At 40.8% G+C, this 17,994-nt stretch overlaps 1 protein-coding gene across 10 annotated transcripts in view; it reads right to left on the reverse strand.

Moving 5' to 3' along the window:
• The window catches only part of HECTD1 (HECT domain E3 ubiquitin protein ligase 1), a 61,939-nt gene extending 60,038 nt beyond the window's left edge, over positions 1 to 1,901 (reverse strand). For all 10 annotated transcript variants that reach the window (XM_032690744.1, XM_032690739.1, XM_032690736.1 and 7 more), the window contains exon 1: positions 1,808 to 1,901. The gene's annotated coding sequence lies outside the window, so the exon portion shown is untranslated. The remainder of the gene's footprint in view (positions 1 to 1,807) is intronic.
• Between the last annotated feature and the right edge of the window lie 16,093 nt (positions 1,902 to 17,994).

Genomic DNA, 17,994 nt, shown 5'->3' on the forward strand with positions numbered 1-17,994 from the left:
TAAGAGAGTGATGTTTTGTCCGTCCCCTTCCCTTTAATATCACTTTATTATAAAGTCTTCAACTTTACTAGAGATGTATTACCACCTCACTAAAGTATTCAAATATAGAAAGACAACAAATTTCACATTTTAAATAGAAATCCACAAAAGAAAAACTGAGATGAGTAACTACAGACTTGCAGAATCTTTGAAAACATTTTATGAATCCTTCCCCTTTTAAGAGCATTCAAGCACAAGAAAAATAGTCTTTTTATGTCAAAAGATAAAAAAAGACAGTATAAGAATCACTTCAGTTTTCAGGTGTTAGAAGTTTGTTGGGTTGTTTGGACTTTCTTTAAAAAAATTATCTAATTCATAGTTTTTTTAAAATATGCAGTGAGTAATTCAAATAATTCACGTACATATAAGGAAAACAAAATTATTTGCTGGCCAAATGCCATAGTTGTACATGCAAGCTGAAGACCAAAAAAGTCCCCTTAAAATGTTAAGAGATATTTTTGACCTACATGCTTGCTTTTTATTTTTTTACAAACAAATAGTCAAATTCACCTTCCATGCCTAACAACACAGCAAATATGACTATTTACATATGAAAACTAAAAGATTACAAACCAATTTCTACAAATAAAACACACAAGAAAAAAAAATCTTTAAAAAATACAGATTATAGAAAAAGAGCAAGCTTATCAAACTCATAGGTAAATATGGAACACCGACAGTGTCCCCACAAACTGGGGGGGAGGTGGTGTGTGAAGGAGAAGCTTGATCTGGACAAAGTCTGCCTACTTGTTTACTTGCTGCTAACGAGTTAATAGTTAAAAAATAACTCCATGAAGGGCACGTCTATGAAAGGGAATCAGAAATTAGTCTTACATGGAGAAACACACACTGGATCAGCAGCACTCTTTCACAATTGCTTTGAACTCAAAGATGGGACAAAAGTATGGCAGGTAGAATTTTTATGTAATTTAGGGCCATAATGTTACAGATCACTCAATTACTGCTTGCCAGTTACATATTTGATATTGTCTTGCTCTAAAAAGTAGTTTAACGTTACTAAAGTAAATTTCTGTGCTTTAAACAATGCCTATGATCCTCTGAGCTGATTACAGGCTGTATTTTCTGCACCAACACTATATAATACCACTTTCAGCCAGTAAAAGTGGAATTGTATTGCAAGTATAGTACCTCTCCTTCAGGTGACTAAATCTTTAGTTCCAGGGGAGCAGGGAGATGGGTGATGGCGAGAGAAACAAGAAATTTAAGAGAGACAGTGAAAAGTGGGGTAAGTTCAACATGGGCACCTGCTGTTCTTACACGCTAGACGGGCTCCAGCTAGACGGAAGCGTCTCTGGAAAACGGAGCTCCTGGGACAGCCGTCCCAGGCCCAGCCCCGCTCCCCCCGCGCCGCCCGGGCCTGCTCGCACTCACCAGGCGGCCCCGGGCCCGCGCGGGGCTTCGGGCCCCGTCCCCACACGGCGCCGCCCGGGCAGGGCAGGCACCGCCTCCTCCTCCCCGCCGCCCCCGCACGGGGCACCCGGCGGCGTGAGGGGCTCCCCGGCAGCACCGCCTGCTCTGTCCCCGGCCCCACGCACAGACCTCCTGGCTCCCGCCGCCTCCCCGCGCCCGCCGCCTCCCGGCCCGCTCCGTCCGGGCCCGCCGGCACCGGCCCGCCAGGCCCGGGCAGCGACGCTCGAGTTCCCGGAGAGCCGCAGGCCGCGCAGGGTGACCCGGCCTGGCGGCCCGAGAAAGGCGCCGTCTGCCCGGCGCCGGCGGGAGAGGCCCCCGCGCCGTCCCCGCCGCTCACCTCAGCCTCCCGGAGCCTCCTCGCCGCAGCCGACTCTCCTCAGCGTCGCGCCGAGAGCGGGGCAGCGGCGCGGCGGCGGCCCGAGCCCCGCGGCAGGCGGCCAGCGGCATCCATGACGCTCCGCCCGGCGCGGGAGGGGCGGGGCGGGCGAGGAAGGAGCCGCCGTCGGGGGGCGGAGCGGAGCCGGCCCGGCCCGGCGGCCGCTGGGGGCGCTGCGGGAGCGGCCCCTCATGGCGGGGGCGGTGCCGCCGGGCCGCTCCCACCGGCGGCGGGGCCGGGAGCGCTCCGCCCCGCGCCGCCGCTGCGGAACCGAGAGCGGGGCCCTCCGCGGCCTGCCCAGCGGAGCCCCCCGCGCCTCGGGAGGCCTTTCCCTGGCTGCATCGGGATTTTTTTTTTTTTTTAATGGTTTGCAGGTCGTTTTATTTCTTGCCGTATTCTAGTTACTTCAGTTCTTTATATTTATGTGGGCGAGGGGGTTTTGTACTTTGTAGGGGCCACTCTTGCAAACACTTTGATTCACCTCCAGCACCTCCGTCAAAGGGGTCTGGTGAGCAGGTTTAAACGTCGCAGTAGTGGGCCTTCCAGAGCAGAGGTTTTAAGTTGCCCTTACCCAGTAGTGAGTTTGAAGTGCTGCGCCTGAGTTGTATATCTTGAGACACCTCCTGCAGTGTAGTCCCCGGCCATACTTTCTACAAAACGCTGTGCAGTTAGCTTGCAGATAATCAAAATACAAAGGAAGCAAACTGCTGTAAATTGAAGGACTAAAAGCAAAGGATCTTCAAAATAATTTCCTTCTCTGTAAGATGACATGTTTTTCAAAGGAATTTAAGTCTATTAATATAAGTACAGTAAATAAGATTATTGTACATTTGAATGTCACTCCTACCTACCTCATAGACATTTCCTGTAATTAGGAGGCTAAAACTACACACTGAACAAAAAGGCAATAGCAGTCATGCTTGGTTAAAACTTGCCAAATGCCAAATTTTTATTGTTCGATGTTCTAATAACACCTCTAAAAGGTGTTATCTTTATTGGTGTTTTCAGAACACAAGAACAGTAGTTCTTTTGTCTCTGTTTCTGATTTTTAAGGCAGCTTAGCCTTTCTGTCTTACCATATTATGTCTCTCTTAACTGCCACTTGTTTCAGCCCTGACAAGATTTACATGGATATCCTTTGCCTGTGCTTGTCCTTCAGAGATCAGGAAGACTTCTTATATGCCTAAAGTTAAGGGCACCAGGCAGTAGGAAGACTGAGTCGGCAGTCTTTAAATTTAGAAGCTTGGTCTTCTTTCACTTTCACCAGTGCAGAAGCAGCAAAATTAGGCCAAACTTATGAGAACTGCATCTGCTAAGTGACCTCACTCCTGTTGCATGATGCTAGAACAGTTTCCTTTGCTTTTTATCACGAAGGAAATTTCAGTTAAAAAAATATTATGAATTTCTTCTGAAGACCAAAAATAAATCCCAATTTTCAACTGTAAAGACCAAAACCTTTGCAATCAAACAAATGTTTCACTCTTTTCACGTAGGGTACAGTTTCTGGTTCAGGTGTCTGGACATGATCATCTATGGAGAAGATGAGGGTATAAAAATACAGACCAATTTAGGAACAAAATCAAAATTTTAAATAGCCTACATGTGAAGAATACAAATCATGGATTTAAAGTACTATTAATTAGGAGTACAACACTTAAATACTGGAAATAGTTTTCAGTGCTGTACATACTTATTTCTAAATGGATAAACACAAATACTTCCATGTCCTGCTGCATTAATTGCCTGATTTCCTATGTCTAATATTTTTGTATTAAAGGAAGTATATCAAGTAATGTATTGCAGCTTCATGATTCAGGATCATTTTTCATTGTGATACATTTGCAATAGTCAAGAGTTGGCTAGTGATTTTTGTTCCTCGTGATGAGATTTCATAAACAAATGTGAAAAAGAATGCTAACTAGATAATCTCAGCTTCATTGATTATATTCTTCTTATAAAATATGTTCATTGACTGGTTAATACTTTTTTCCACTTCACATGCTGATGGACATTCCAATTATTTCCACAGTTGTCAGTACTCCACTGAAATACACTACAACAAGTGATACAGACTAGGATCGCCTCTTCAAACGGGGCTGCTCTCTAATATTTAATAGGAAGGAAATCACTAGCAAGTAGGAGTACAGTTAGTGGATAAGAAAGACGGGAATTGCATCAGTCATTTTTATAAAATTACTCACTTTCATTTGAAATTTCACATGAACAAAGTTTTGTTCAGACCCCCAAATTTCCAGCCCGTGTCTATCATTTTGCTAGCGCTAGGCCTAAGCATACGGAGGAGGAAGGTCCCTACATGGGCTAGTGTAGCCAGATGGGGAAGGCAAGTGATGGCATATTCTGAATTGATAAGTAGTGGAACTTGACTGTCAGAGCTGTTTTGAAGAAAACAACACTGAGCATTGTGTGAAACTTGCAAAAACAGCTCCAGTTCCCCGTACTTGTGCAATGTACATATTTTTCATTCAGTTAGAAAATTACCTAAATGCTAACACCAGCTGACACGCACTTCATGTATGACCTTGGCCTAATCCCTTAGTCACTGCGTGTCGCTGTTTCCTCCTTTACCAAATAATGAGATAGTAATGCTGGCGTCAGAAATGTCTTAGCATTTATGGAACTGTGAGTTGCTGAGTCATGTTACTACATTAAGTCTTAAATAATACTATAAAACAGAACCCCTCTTTATGACTACACTTGAGCAGACCACATGTGTGACTGACGATGTCTTTGGAAATTAGGCCACATAGGGTCAACATAGATTGACCTTTGTAGAGTGTGATATTGAGCAATGACCGGCATTTTTGCTGTGTATTTACCTGAAAATTAAAACCTGGCTTTAAAAGAGAAAACATCAGCACATTTACTAGAACAGTGTCAGGGACCCATGAACAACAGTGAAATATGCCATAGAGGGCAGAAGTGTCAGGGATTGGAGGATTGTGGATGCAGAGAGCTTCTGAGACATGTTATAAAGGACAGCCCATCTGAGACAGATACTCAATAAGAAGACATTGCGGGTGTCCTCTAAAAGATTTGATCATCTTTGAAAGGAATTCACATTTGGCTAGAATCCTGCAAAATGTTCTCAGGATAGAAAAAAAACCCAAATGTTTTTTCACTTATAGCTTAAAAACATAACATTTATCACTGGTTTTATATTATAATCAGGGTGGTGTTTTCTACATGGTTTTAGCTGGTAGCAGAAGGAAAATCTGTCATGGGCACTGTTGATATCACAGTGTGATAGTGAGGATTGAAAGCTTCAGATTGGAACTGTTGGGCTTTTGTTAAGAAAATACAAAGCTGGCCAATAATCAAACTGAAATACAACACCTACAGTTCAAACAAAGTAAGAAGCATCTGATTCCTCCATGTATTTTTAATTGAGGCAGCAACTAGAACCTAGGATAACTGATGTTTTTGTTAGCTGTCTGCCTACTTCTGTACGCATGCCAAGTTGGTGTTTCTAAAAATATCACTTCTCTATAGTAAATAGACCTGAACACCTCCATAAATTTAATTGAGTAGTTTATGCTGAAGACCAAGGCTGTGCCCAGCCAATTAAAACCTTTTGGTGTTTATGGATTATTTATTCTTTTGCTTTAAGACTTTTTTCTCTCCCACCCAATAATGTAGTAGAAAACACTGAAAGTTCCTACTCCTACAAATCCAAAAGATGAATAATTCCATACAGGTTTCATTTTTTTGGATGAACATTATACTTCTAAAGAGAAAGTTAATAAATGTTGACTACACATTTCAAAATGAGGAGGTCAGTTATTACGGAAGTTTCCTTGCTGTATCAGGTAAGATTTAGTTTTATAGAATTTCGCTACTTAAACTTCTTTACTTCTTAAGTATCCTGTGTTAACACAGTCTCTTCTTAGCCACTTTACTTCTGCACAAGCCTGGGGAGCACAAACATAGTGTCGGCGTCTTGGCTTTCCAGAAGGACGTGCCGGTTTTTGCAGCCTTGGCGATCCCCAAACACCCCCGTGCCTGCTGCCCAGCGGGTGTGTTTACATGTGCGGTCTTACGCAACCTGCTGCAGCCGGCGCCGTGTGCGAGGCTGCCTCTCGGGGGTCCGAGCATTGCAATTACACGTCAATGTGGTGAGGGCACGACGGACGCTGACATGATAAATATGCGAGTGACTCGCTGGTGGTTGGTGTTTACCGAGCTACAGGGCTGAGTCATTGCTCATCACGTTAGACTCCTCCTCAGGAGAGGCTCAGCTTCCTGGAAGGGTCTTATCGTCTGAGGAGCTGAGGGAATTAGCATGAAAATTTACAAAAGAGCATGTTTTCCAGAAAACTGCAAATACTCCAAAATTATCTTTTCTTCTTTCTGAAATTATTGCTCAAAATCTTATCCATTATAGTGCTTTTTCCTAAGTAAACTCACCAATGTGAAGCCTTTGTTAATGGAATGCTTTTTTTCAAGCATAAATTTACTTTTTTGCAGTTTCAGGCTAAAGAGTGAGAAATGAGTAAACTTTATATCAGTTAACTACTTTTAACCTCAGTTTACCTCCAACTATATCAGTTATTTGGACATAAAATAGAAATTAACTTGCCCTCACTACCCTCACTAATGTCCCTTCTGCCTCCAACTGGCATGGAGAAAGTGAGACAGAATTTAGGCAACAGTTCTCTATTTCAGGCTGTTAGCTCTGTCCTGTCCAGTTGTGACATGGGCAACTCAATCCAAGACAAGTGTAAGGAAAGATCAGTGACTCCGATCACAGGACTTTTTACTGTTTTAATGGCACAGACTAGGTGATAACTTTCTGAATCAGAAGGTTAATTAAGATTTGATATTTGTTCTTCCTGGGTTTAGTCTGTTGTTATTGGAGAGTGTCTTAATCACAAAACAATTCTTCTGTATTCTGGGATTAAAAAAATCCAGCTACTTAGAGTTTTATAGAAAAGATTGTAATTTTTACATACTTAAAAGCTTACTAATGCCTTTTACTATTCTTTTCATGAAATTATGCCCTATTCACTACTGTTGGATGTCTTGACATGCAAAAAAGAAGAAACAGTCTCAAGCTCCTAAAACCTGAATTTCTGGATTAGTTGCTAACTGAAAAGAGCTTCCTTCATTCAAACCAGGAAAAAGCATCAGCCTATTATGGTGGAGCATGGCAAATTTCAATGCTAGCACTGTCCTAGGGCATATGAGACAGACAACAAAAAAATTGTATCATTTACTACTGAAACAGGAAAACTTTCTTGCCCCACTGATGACTCTTAGGAAAAATGAGAAAGTAGTATATTTCACTAGTGGTTTGTTTGATCAGAAAGATAACACTCCCAAGCTCATTTAAGCTTGAATTGTTGGGTTTGTAGGAAAGGTGCCATTCAAACAAATCCTTGTCAGTAGCGTGAAATTACTTTATTTAGAATTTTACAAGTGATATGAAACCAGGTTTCTGCAGATCCTCAAATCTATATTTCTGCAAGGAAAGAATGCACATTCCTTAAGGAATATATTATAGGCAGTAAACTGTGTACCTGATTTTCTCTTAATTAGTTTTTATTAATCAATGAAGATCACATTGTGCACGTATTGAGATTTGTCCTCTTCTGTAACCTTTGAACTTACTCCCAGGCTACAAACGGTATTAAATAGAACTGGCTGAAAATAGGGAAAATATTTTGCAAAGACAGACAAAGGACTTTTAGTATCAGCAGGGTTGAGTTTCATTCTTTGCCCATGGCTAATGAATGCAGTAAATGATGCTGAGGGGATTCCTCCTGTTTTCTTAACTTTGTTTTTCCTTTTGCTGCTCTATTTTCTTTCTTTTTTTTTTTTTAACTTCCTTAACAGAAATATTTTTAAAAGAGCAGAAGTAACTCTCAAAGCTCAAAGCCCTGAAATTCATTCTGTAATGGTGAATATGAGGGAAATTATGAGAAACACCACCCTTCCAAGGACATTAAAAAAATATTGATACATCACTTTTTAGAAGATATCTTAGAAGAAGCATGTTGTGAATTAGAAAGTCATATATCTCAAATGTGTTTATACTAGGCTGTAAGTGATTAAACAGCACTTCTGGCAGGAAAAAAAATACGGATATGCAGTGATGAGGGTTCAAAACACTACCCTTACTCACCACATTTCAAACTGTGACCCAGGCCATATAAGATCTTTTTGATCTGATAGTAGATAGCTTTGTGTCAGAGCTGTGTGTTTGTAGGAGAATATGTGGCCATGGGAGAAAATTTGTATAATTGTAAAATCATTTGCCTAAGAGTTCTCAGTTCTGTGTTATAAGATTATATTTTTATACTGTAAAATATTAGCTCCTTGGGGCTTTGTTGTCTGTAAACTTTCTGTGTAAACGCTGGTCTCAGTGGACACAGGCAACTTATTAAAATTACTAGGTATTGTATGTCTGAGCCTGCACCAAAGCAAGAATGTATTTTACCCATTTTTTTTCATACAGTGCCAGCCTTAAAATCAGCAGGCCAAATTATCTTTGTAAAGAAATTCCATTCTACTGATGTGAATAATGCTTCACCAGTTTAGGGTCAGCATGCAGCTTGGCTCAAATACTAGCACTGATTATAGGAGTTTAGCTACACCGAGTCAACGGAAATTTAAAATTTTGTACAAGACTCTTAGCTAGCTTGGCATTTTAAGGTGAGACCGAGACCCAGATCTAGTGGCAGATCTCATCTGTTCATTTAAGGAGCAGCAGATTTTAAAAGAGTACAAAGACCTGACAGTGCATCAGTAGACTTTCTGTTCGTATTTCCATGACAAGCACCATTTAGATTGTCTCTTGCAGCTCATTTATAGGGAACATCAGACAGTTATTTTGATAGAGGAATTTTATTTAGTTAAAATGTGTTCTTATAGTAAGTGGTGTGCTACACTGGCAGTGTCAGCAGTTATTGTTGGTAGAAATACTTGTCTATGTCATTTTTGCAGTCACATTTAATGTACAATTATGTTTGTATGTAATTACACCTCCTTGACTACAACAATTAGTCTATGTCCCAGTCCCTGCTCTGACCCTGATGAGAGAAGGAATGCTTGGGGAGACTGAATCTTATGCTAGTGATTCCAAGTATTTCATAGTGGAGGATCAATGTCATTGGTAGGCATTTTAAATACTGAAAAGCAAAAATGAGGATTCAGGCCTACTATACATGTGTGATAAAAGACATCTCCACCTCAGAAATTACACTAAAAAGAAAATTCAAAGGCTACAAAACAGATCAGAGTGTAACACAGTCCATACTGATAAGCTGCTTAGTAGTTTAACTCCAGAGTCCCATACCCCGCTTCTACATGTTAGTGGTCTCCCAACTATATTGAACAAACTCTTTTCCTTGTGCAAAGAAAGCCACGAGGAAAACAGAAGCTGTTCTGCATCTATACTCTATGTGGATCATAGCTACAAGCTAGGCTGCATCTCCTGGCCCAGAGGTGACCCAAGCACAAGGAAGATTTACCTAGAGGAAAGAAAGAGAGCAGAGGGGGAAGGCAGCTGGCCTTTCCAATGTCACACCAACTAAGAGCTTCTTTCCCTATTGGGAAACTTAGATAACAAATCAAAGTCAGAATCCAGTCCCATCTCACAGGCAGGGCTGGTACTCTGCCTAGTAAGATTGCCCAACATTTAGCACTACTAGTAATTTGATAGGGAAGCAATAAGCAATGTTTTGAGAAAAACAGCTCATTACTGGCCACAGAAGTTATATACAAACACACAAGTTATGTCAAGCAGGCAACCTTAAGAAGCAGGCTTAAGACAGACTGGAGGTAAATTGTGCCTTCCGTCACAATATTGTAGCCCACAAATGTATGAAATTCAGGATGAAATCAGTAGGTGTTAATGCATGTAAATGTGGGCAGAAATTAACCCAAAAGCATACTTGAAAGTCAGAGACTTCCTCCCATGGTGTTAGGCAAGAAAGATGAGACCTCTGTGTTTAGGGTCTGGCACCTCCTGTATACTTTAGCAGAACTATGCTGTAGCAACAGAATATCCTGTTTTAAAATAATAAAGATAATTAAAGACTTCAAGACTGTAGCCCATCTGCTTTTATTCTATACCTTGATTAACAATTATGGTAGGAAACAGTATCCTGGGACTTATACCCTGATGTCTCCTAAGTCGGTTAGAAGATGCAATCATAAACCATTCTTAGCTGTAAAGTGATACACAATTTTGTCTGTCCAATAAGCTAAACATCTAACTTGCTACTGTCTTCCAGTATTAACCTGTACCTGTTGTAGGATGTTTTGATCTGATACAGCAGTTTTAGACACCCCACATAGCTCCCTTAGTTGTAAATCAGAATTTGAAATGTAAAGAAAGTTTGTGTCATTACCAACTCTATTCTGTAAATCAGTTGACTGTTTGTAGGGCCTTTCCAAAACAAGAGGATTTGAAAACACTATCACAATTGCCACACATCTGCATTCATCGCTTTTAATGAAAAAGTGGCTCATTAGAATTGTACCATGAGGTTCATCACACATTTGTATTTAAAAAAAAAGAAATTGACACCCTTGGTTAGTATGTCATTAATATGGCTGAATTGTGTATAAGGTGGTGCTGGCTCTGTGTTAACTCCAGGTTTGTCTCCCTCCCCACTCTGCTTCTGTAGCTAATTTAATCAGCTTTTTGCAACTGGCCGAAGCCAGCACAGTGCTGGTGCACGCTGACACTTCCTGGCTTAGCTCAGTGATGCTTTATGCTGTTAGAGTAAGCACAAATCACAGATGAGGACTAAAAGCAAGCCTATTAATTAATAATTAATATTAAAAGCCATCCTGCCAGTACAAGTTGTGATTTATAAAAACATAGAATAGCAGAATATAAAATCATGGAAAACTAATCTATCTTGTACTACTGATCTGGAAATATGCAGTTGGATTAGAAAAGGAATCTCATCTGATGATCTCAGACAGTTATAAATAAGACAAATTAATTTAAAATTTAATTAATTTTATTAGTATAAATTATATAAAATGTTATTTTCATTATCATTTCACAGTGATGCTGCTGTGTTTTCTTTCAGCCAACCTCTATTGGTAGAGCTATTTGGCATGGTCACTCTTAAGACCAATCCTAACTGATACAGTGTTTTTTTTTTTCCCTCGGGGCCTTTCACTTCAGATGCAGAGCATTTCTGGGACTGTAGCAACACCTACCCCAGCATTCCCTTGAAAGAGCTCCCCATTCTCTTTGTGCATACCTGATACCCCTAACACCGACTCCCTCCTTGGCGCAGAGTTTTTACAGGAGTCTAAAAGATTTTTAAGGAAACACATTTTGATCTCTAGAGTGCTTTAAATAGTTCTCAAAAATGATAACTTACATGGAGAAAATGGTTCATTGGGTTTTCCATTCTTCAAGCAGGCCTCTCCCACATCATCCTTCAGATGACAGACACATCCTACACGCACACTTCTTTTATTAAGATCAAGCAGAACTGCTAGGAGGGAGCTAGGAGTACCACAGTACTCTCTTCATCTTGCAGGCACTCTTAAGTACAAGCTGTCTGCCACCAAACCCACAAGCTTCTGCTTTCCCTCCTCTTGCAGCAGGAACACCACTCAGTGGGTCCACACAGTACCTTCGTTCAGGCCTGGCAATGGGGGTAGCCAGGCTATGTCGACCTGATAGGCCAGTGAAAACACATCTCAAAAAAAACCCCTAAACCACTTCAATACCAGTGATATAATACTTCTGAAAATTATCCCCCTCTACTACTTTTTTTTCTCCCAAGAAACAATGATATGTCTAAATCCAATTTGCAGTACATTCAAAATTTTCCTTTGCAGTCTGTCCAATCTTTTATCCTCCCTTTCTCCCATTTTCACTCCAGACTAAGCTTTACATGCAAAGTAATTTGAAATTCTAGGGAATTCCAGTATTTAAAATCAAAGTTTGGCTACCAAAATTTTTAGATTTTATTTAAACTGTGCTTAAGTGTTGCTTTCAGCTTCCAGAGCTATTGAATCAGAATGCTTTTCGTAAGATAACCTTAAGCTCAGCCTTATGTCAAAGTTCAGATCACACCAGAAGATGTCTCAAGAAAGCAGTAAATGGTGAACCTACATACAAAAAATAATGGCTAACACATTTTTGTATATTTCAATACTTAAATCAGTTCCACAAACTTCAGCTTGAAAACCAAAGAATATCAGTGACTGATCAGACATGAAAATGTAAAAGGATGAAGATAATCTCATTACCACCCTTTCATTAAAGAATCCCATCTAGTTTTTTTGAGTCTAACTTACTTTGAAGAAGTGAAGTAGTGTGATTTTAGACCAGAAACAATTCAAGGAAAAAAGCTTCCCTACATTTACCTTATATAAACACTTTCCTATGTAGTGATAAATAGTCAATTTTCTCAAGTTTACAAATAATATCAAATTATTAAATTTTTTGAGGTTTCCAGTGATTTTTTTTTCAGAATACTGTCTTCCTTTCCAGAACTCACCAGTTCAAGTGATCAAGTTAGTAAAATAGGAGTCAACACTGACAGTTCAGCTAAGACATGGGATAATCTTTGATTTAAAAATGGGAAACGTTTAAAATCTTGACCACTTCATAAACATTATTCTGCAGTGGAACAACTCTTACCAATGTCAATTCACTGCTATTGGTGTAGCTGTGAAGGAATTCAATGGCTTTGACTTTTAGAAAGTATTTGCTGTGAGCAACTGTTAGGACTTCTTAACCAGGTAACCTGCACAGGAAGTATTTATTTGCATGACAGTGGTCCATGCAGCTTCAATATATGTCTATCAAGGTCGATAAAGCTGCTCTTTGCAGATAATAAGACCCTCTCTTATGGGGTTGGGATGGGGAGCACAAACAAGGGCACAGCAATATTCAGTCTCACAGAATGTTTTCTCTGGCACCTCCATGATTGTTTCCAGTTCTTCTCTCTCCCCAGAAGGGTGACAAGCACATTTATTTGTGCTTTTAAAAATCAGTTCCCATCTTAGCCCCTACTTGGTGCAGACTGTGTTATCAGCAGCTTCCATTTCTTCAGAACTGGCGAGAAAGAACAAACCATAATTAAAGGTTGACAGTATTTACCCTCTCTTCCCTGCCCTGAAGGGACTGAGCTGTTGCCAGCAATTACACGCACTTCCCTGAGATTACAGCAGGTAGGAACCAGTAAACCCACTCTGATCCCACCTACCCGCCCTAGGAAAATTGATCTGCCACTGAACAGTGACAAACCCTTCCCAACTCTCTGTGTTCTCTCTGGCCTCTGAATACCCTCCAAGGAATGATCTTCATTTCCAAAGACTATCCACTCATTTAGGTCAAAATCCTAACCTAAGAACAGCAGTGAAAATTTTGCCATTCAATTGACTCCTTATAAGTAATTTTGAAATCTGTAGATGAAAACATATAAAGTGTGTATGTGCAGGTATTGATTGTAACCAGTACTGAAAAGGCAACGGAAACTAGGGCATGTAGCTGCTCTTGCTGTTCATGAGTTACATCATTGCAAACTTGTCTTCTTTGCATACTGCTTAATAATTTTGGCGTTTGTGTGTGTGTGGAACAAACAGTGCTTTCTGATGAAGTTTCCGTCATTTCAGTGAGTGTTTTCATGGTTTACTTAGAGATTGTGTAGAATGTGATCCTGTTGTGGCTGCTTTGAATATTTTAACAGGTAGAGACTCAGAGTATTTTATGCAAGTAACTTTGCGTTACTTTTTATAGTAATGTCATTAGTTTGCCTCATCCTGTGCTGCTACTACAAAGTGTTGTGCTTTGATTTATGCAGATGGTTGGTAGTCTTTTCTTTTCCTAAATAATAGGCAGCACAAAACAGAACAAGCAAAACTCATGCAACAGAAAATGGTGTGAACCTTACAAATCAGAGCAGTTTAATTTCTAAAATATTTTATACTATTTCAGTCAACTATTAAACTATGATATTTCACACAGGGTGTTTTGAAGCAATGAATCAACCAGGTGACTGCTGTAAAAATTTTCCTCTTTTACTACCCAGGTGCATGCCTCTTGTTCTGCTTCCCCATTCTTCCTCTCTGTCCTGGCCTAATCCTTCAGCATTTGTTTGATTTGAAAAATCTCTCAAGAGTGTTATTGCTTCCTCAGCAGCCTTTGTATTTGCTCCTCTCCTGCTACTTTGTCCTCTGACTTGCCCCATCTTCACAGCTATCTCTCTTGATTCACTGTCTGGAGCATATTGCCCTCTAGCACTTTTACCCAGCAGAAGTCACTCAGCAAGTCATGTCTGGGTGTTGGCTGAACATGAGGAAGACAATCAGAAAAGACCTTTAACACCAACGTAGTTGCACATAGTTCTGGGATATTAGAAAAGGGACCGGATTTTAAATACTTGCATCTCTGTCTAGTTCTTGCACTTACAAAAGAGACAAAAAAAAGTAAAAAAGATTCAGTTGGTTTTGGGGCATTCTGTGTAGTCTAGCTACAGCTTCACAAACCTAGAGGGTCAGGAGAGAATCCCTGACAGTTAACGTATTCACCGTCTCCTGAAGGAGAAAATTATGGCACTGAAAGCTTTAGTTAAAGTCCAGAACAAGCCACTGAAGTATGTGGTTTCAAATCCTGACCACCAGGTGTAGAGCTGATCCAGCCAAGATATACCGCAGCCTGGAACAGCAAGTTTCCATAGGCAGTAGCAGGTTCATGAGATGCTATGTGTCCTCTCCTTAGTGTGCCAAAGCCATTGCAGTTTTTGCCAAATTTCATGTAATGGAAAACATTCTCTCATGGCTACACAAAGGTTGTCTGTCGGATTATGTACAATCCTAAACATCCACTGGTCAGATTATGTGACCAATACATGTGTTCTAGAGCAAGCAGCAGTCACAAGTATTGAGGCCATGTTGCTGAGAACACAGCTGTGCTGGGCAGGGCACATCTCAAGGATGAAGGACCACCGCCTCCCTAAGATCTTGCTTTATGGTGAACTTGCCACTGGCTGCCGCAGGAGAGGAGCCCCAAAGAAAAGATACAAGGACTCCCTGAAACAACATCTCAGCCTTGGCCACATTGATCAACATAACTGGTCTACTCTGGCCTCCAAACAGGAGGTCTGGAGACACACCATCTATAATGCTGCTGATGCTTTTGAGAAAGCACGCAGGATCACTCTTGAGGAGAAAAGACAACACAGAAAGAATCCTGTCTTGCAGAATATACCACCTGAGGAGTCTTTCTGCTGTGCCTTTTGCAACCGGACTTGTCTATCTCGTATTGGCCTTTTTAGCCACCAATGCGCTTGTAACAAACATGGGTAGAGCCCTCCTCAAGTCTTCGTTCACAAAGCCCAGCCATGACAGCCATGGTGGTCACTTCAAGCCTGACAACCTGCTCCCTCTTCTCTTGCTCATGGAAGCTTTGCAGTAGATGTCTCATCTTCCAAATCTGCTTCTGAAGTCTCTCTGCTCTATAGCCAGTACTCCAACAGCCTTTTCTCTCCTGTCTTGATCAGGAAAATCTCCAGAAGTCTTTAGGAATGACCACAGCTTATCCTAAATCATTGCAGTTCATGGTTCTGAATGTCCTTGAAAGTAGGTTTCTCTGGGCACCTAAAGGAAATTGCCTACTTGGAAAATAAGTTATTCACTCATAGCTTCCCTGGGTGCACCTGCCCTCAGACAGAGAAGAATACTTTGGTGGTGTGCAAGTTTAGGGCTGGCTTCCCGCCAAGTCTCCAAAACTTGACAACAAAGGCCTGCTTCCCAGAGAGGGAAGAAAAAAAATCGAACCAAGCAGCCAAAGCTATAGCAAAAAAATGTATATATTACATATAAAACAGATATATATTGTGAGAATATTATATACCTATAACCCCAGAAACCCTAAATAGCTTCCTAAGGGAAGAGGGGAAGGGAGAAGGGAAGAGGACAAACTAGGACGAAAAGGGACAAAACCAAAACCAGTCTACACAATTTAAAACCCCGGTAACCAGAAAACTGAAGAACTGGCAAAATCTCAGCACTTCCCTTGAGAGAAGCAGGACGGCTGGACACGGCCCAGCACTCTCCCCTCACGCGTGGCAGATAACAGCAGTCACCGCAGGCCTCAGCTCCAGATAAGCCAGACCCAGACAGGGACCCACCGTTCTCAAACCTCGCCAGAAAGCAAGAGAGCGAGGTCCCTCCTGCTGGCTTTATTTATACCTCAAGTTACGTAAAGGAATAGCATGGAATACTTCTGTGATCACCTTCCTAGTTCCTTCCTGGCTACAAGCTGGTCTCCAGGAAGGCCTAGAGTGAAACCATCACAGGTGGTTCATACCATGCCCACTGACTGCTTTTCCTCCCTGTACCTACAGGGGACAGGTATGGCCTTTTGCCACATCTCCAAGGTTATGTGGGAAAATCAGGACAGAAGACTGCAAGCCTTTAAGCCCCAAGGGTTCACATGTATCTATATGTATCGTATGGTTTAGAGGGTGCCCAGAACTAGGGATGGGTCATGGCTCCAAATCAAGACTACTAGTTCTTGAGAACCTCTCTCCAACCAGCTTGAAAAGTCTCATTTCACAAAAGTAAATTATACCCAGATTTGTTGGTCTCAAAAGGGAACTAGGAGGAATGGACTAAAAAAAGCCCATCCACCCTCCCCCCCTCCCCGTGGCCGCATTACTGTGTGGCTTGACTCCCTGACAGCTGAACACAAGATTGCATTGTGCCTCAGACTGGAGGTGAAAACCACTCATTTCCAGCGTCTCTTCTATTTCCCTTCTTTATCCCATCCTCGCTTATTTAATAAATACAGTTGAAGAAGTATCATAAAAGAAAACTTGATTTTTTTCCTATAGGCAAATTCTTCTATTTCTCTAACTGAATTTCAGGTAAATTTGGTGGCAGCAGCTTGAACCAGTTATCCTTGCATCTGTGCTTCCCATAAAACATGCATACATCTGTGACAATTTTTTCTTGGTGTTTGCCATGAATTTTACATGAGGGAAGATGAGGTTAAGAGCATTTTCCTTCATAATGATAGGTTGTATTTTCAAATTGCATAATATTTCTATTTTTAGATATAAATCAAAATTGTTTCCAGAATCCCTGAGGCCTGTACTTCATATTCCACTGAAAATGAGCCTCATACAAGCCCTTCTCCTTTTCTTGCAGAAAAGCATACAGAGGACTGACAAAGTAGGCAGAAAAAAAAATGCTTACAAAAATACCATAAATAAAATTGTCCCCAGAGGAGGTAAAAATAGGAAAAAAATTCCCTGTAGTAGCAACAGGGACTCTCAGTAATTCCATATTTCATTTCATTGTCAGCAAGATAATTCACATCCATTTTAATACATGAATATTAACATTGGTCAAAAAAAAATCCATTTTTAGGCTACATGATTGCAATTCGTAAGACTGCAGCTTAGAATGAGACTTTACGAATCTGTGTCATTACTAAATTTAGCTTCTTACCAGCAACTTGTAGAAACAGACTTTCCTTATCTGCAAATTTCTTTACATGCATAAGGAATATTTTTCTGTGCAATAACCAGGCAAATTGGCACACGCACTAATATGCACAGAGACAGCAGGCTCTGCTGTGGCTGCTACTCATCCTCCCAATTTGTTTTCTCCTGCATGTGCCACCATTGAGCACCTGGAATCCAAGCAGAGAGAAAGGGGATTTGATGCCACATTCTTCCTTCCGGAGTTAGACTTTGCACTTCAGATCAGTGGGACTATGGAAGTGGAGATATGACCATAGAGTAAAATCGATATCTGGCTACAGAGTGAATTTGAGTTACTGTACCACAGGTTCTTGCAGGATGTTTTAAAAGTCTGCTTTTGTGCTGACCTGTTTCTCAGACGAGGTCTTCAGCCCTACTTTTTCTATATTTAAATGTCACTTTGCCTTACATTGTTATATGTAATAAACCATTTATTCTCCAGAGAATACAGAGAACATTTTAGGAAAAAAAGTTTCAAAAATCTACAACTCTACGTAAAAACCAAAGTAAGAACCAGACAACATTTTGGAGAGGTTAGTGGCATAGCACTGGCATATTTAGGGTTTTCTTGTGCAGACAGCATAATGTATCAAACGTAGCTGGTTTACTTCAGTTTGCATAATCAACTTGCAGTATTCATGACATTAAATATGTTAG

The sequence above is a fragment of the Chiroxiphia lanceolata genome, chromosome 6 (genome assembly GCF_009829145.1).
Source record: "Chiroxiphia lanceolata isolate bChiLan1 chromosome 6, bChiLan1.pri, whole genome shotgun sequence".
Classification (NCBI taxonomy): Eukaryota; Metazoa; Chordata; class Aves; order Passeriformes; family Pipridae; genus Chiroxiphia; species Chiroxiphia lanceolata.